The 3,071-nt window shown below is 43.0% G+C and overlaps 1 pseudogene; it reads right to left on the minus strand.

Annotated features, from left to right (window-relative positions):
* Positions 1-2,282: 2,282 nt before the first annotated feature.
* On the minus strand, positions 2,283-2,401 carry LOC111746279 (annotated as a pseudogene).
* Between the last annotated feature and the right edge of the window lie 670 nt (positions 2,402-3,071).

Consider the following 3,071-nt stretch of genomic DNA (forward strand, 5'->3'; position numbering starts at 1 on the left):
ATTTGAGCCTTGGTGTGATATGATGAAGCTGAGTTAATGTTGATTAGTCTAGTGACAGAAAGATAAATAATGGTGGAGATAGCAGATGCTGGGAATCAGTTAAGTGGTAATTTCCGCAGTCCAAGAAAGAAGCGATATGGGTCTGAACAAGAGCAGTGGTAGAGACAAATGGGTAGCTACTGTGTAGCTCCTTAGCTCATTGAATTATGAGAGAGAGTCAGAGTCAAAAACGATGCTGAGATTCCAGGCTTAAATGACCAAAGAGATGAATGAAAGAAGAAAAGGAGAAAAGGCTGGTTTATGAGAAAAGCTACCATCCTGATGGAAATGTCCTGTACAATGAAATGAAGGCATCGGGAGCTAAGAAGCAGTGGGATGGAGGTGTAGCTCTCAGAGCTGAACGGGAGGTTGTTCATGAACTAAGTTCTTGAGAAGAGATGAGGCCAAGAATACATTTTAAGAAATGGTGGAGGAGACAGATGAAGGGACATAGGTTCAGGGGAAGAACCAAAGAACAAAACACCTCAGAACCAGGGAGGAGAAGTGATGTAGGGTGGACTAGTCAATGAGTCTCTATATTCAGCTCCTGTCATTGGAGGTAGATTGATGAATAAGGCAGATATGATCCAGACCCTCATGGAGGTCTCATCCATTAGAAAAGAAGATGAAGCAATTAAACAAAGAAACTAATCAATAATTACAAATAATAAAAGCAATCAAAGAAACAAGGTGGATGCTGTGATAGAGGATATTAAGAGTGGGTGACATGTTCATTTAGAGGGGTGGTTAGGGAAGACCTCTTTCAGCAGCTACCATTTCAGCTGAAATGAAAGCAGGTTAAAAGAACATTGCTGTGTGTAAGAGAAGTGGGGTGAGCTTCCTGGCAGAGGAAAGAATGTGGAATAGATCCTGAGACAGGAAAGAGCTTGGTAGGGTGGAAGTACTGGCAGATGGCTAGAGTGACTGACTGGAGCCTAGAGAGTGAAGAAGAAAGATACTTGAGATAAAACCAAAAGGGGCCAGATGATGTAGGCCCTGAGAATGAAATTTGAACTTCATTGTAAGAGCAAAGGTCAATGAAACTGAACACAGAGCTTAAAGAGAGTGAGGATTGAGAGAAGACCATGGGATTCAGCTACAGGATGGGATTGGTGATCTTCGAGGGACCAGAGGAGAATATTTTCAAGGATGCTAGCCAAAACTACTCATCTCAGACACTCAGGCAGTCATGCTGAGAGTCACAAACTAAGGCTTATTTGTACCACTGTTGCTGAAGGCATAAAGGAAAAATGGAACACCTGGCTCCAGTTCAAAGCCATTCCTGAATTCCCCCAGGAGGATGCCGTAGAAAGCCAGCATTCCTATCAGATATGAAGACAAGAGCAGAGGTCACTAGCAGGGCTGGTCCACTTCGGAGTTGAATGGCTGCCCTTTGCAAATCGTAGCCGATGGCAAGGCCCTCAGGTTTCAGAGATGGGTTAGGAAAGCCCCAGGTCTGGTTAGCCAGCTAGGGAACAGACTGTCACTTCACACATTGTGCTTGACTCATGGGTATTGACAATTGCAGTGTAATTTTAATTATGCTAGGCAGTGTTTCATAATACCTCTGTCAACCAATAGTTTGTAAAAGGCCATGAAGTTTTAAGAGTTGGCTGCTACAAGAGAGCTCTTAGCTTTTAAACCCTAGCTGAAGGAGGCGAGTGAGATCTGTTATAATTATAAGGATTGAGAAGTGGCTGGGGATACTATAAAATGCCAAATGAAAAAGAAACTCACCAATATCTAAGGCCTGCTCAGGGAGAAGTGCTGAGTCAACCCTATGCTTTCTGCTCTGGGTCTTTGAACTTACCGGGACAAAGGGCAGAAACCAGGTCTCTAGTTGCAAAGGCCTTTTGAGGAGGAGGAATGACCAAAATTTGTTTTCCTTGCCTCTCCTTCAAGGCCCAGGTTTATGTTCCAGAGTCTTTGAGTAGAAATCCAGGAAGAAATCAATAGAAAGGGAGGTGGGAGACCCAGCATCAATCAGCCTCGGTCGACCTGGAGCAGCGTTTCTCAAGCCTCCCATCCGTCTCTATCAACCCCAGTGCTTTGAATAATGCCTGTGTTTCCTGGCCTTGACCATAAACCAAACACACCAGAACCTTTACTATGGAACTCAGGCTTCAGAATCTTTTTTTAAATCTCTTTAGTAGGCTGAATAATGGTCCCCAACCCCCAAAGATGTCCACATACTAATCCCTGGAACCCGTGAATGTGATTTTATTTATTTATTTATTTTTAAACTCCTACGGCACCTGGTATTCCTAGGTGGTCTCCCGTCCAAGTACTAACCAAGCCTGACCCTGCTTAGCTTCCGAGACCAGACAAGATCAGGCACGTTCAGAATGGCATGGCCGTAGACTGTGAATTTTATTTTATATCGCAAAAAGGACTCTGCAGATATGATTGAACTAAAGATTTTGAGATGAGGAGATTATCCTGGATTATCTGATGTAATCACAAAATTCCTTATAGGAGAAAGGGTCAGAGGCAGAGAATAGGCCAGGGGACAATGAAAACAAAGATTGGAGTGATACACTTTGAAAATGGACAAAGGGACCCACACCGAAGAACATAGGCGGCCTCTAGAAACTGGAAAAGGCAAGGAAATGAAATTTCCCCTAGACCCTTCAGGAGGAAATTGCCCTGCAGACAATTTCGGTTTTGACCCAGTGAAATTGACTTTTGGCTTCTGACCTTAGAACTGTAAAGACAATAAATTTGTGTTGTTTTAAGCCAGAAAGTTTATGGTAATTTGTCGCATAGCCCTAGGAAATTTATACAATCTCCATAGGTAACTCTAATGATTAGCCAAAGTGAAGAATCAATGATGAAGAAACTTGCTGCTCAATGTGTGTTCAAGGACCAACAGCATCTGCATTACCAAGGAGCTTTCTAGAAATGCAGAGTCTCAGGCCTCACCCCAGACCTGCTGCAGCAAAACTGGCATTTTAACACGATTCCCAGATGGTTTGAATGCATACTTAAGTTTGAATTCTAGAGCAATGGTTTTTCATCCTAGCTTTAATTTA

This window comes from Pteropus vampyrus, unplaced genomic scaffold, assembly GCF_000151845.1.
Source record: "Pteropus vampyrus isolate Shadow unplaced genomic scaffold, Pvam_2.0 Scaffold181, whole genome shotgun sequence".
Classification (NCBI taxonomy): Eukaryota; Metazoa; Chordata; class Mammalia; order Chiroptera; family Pteropodidae; genus Pteropus; species Pteropus vampyrus.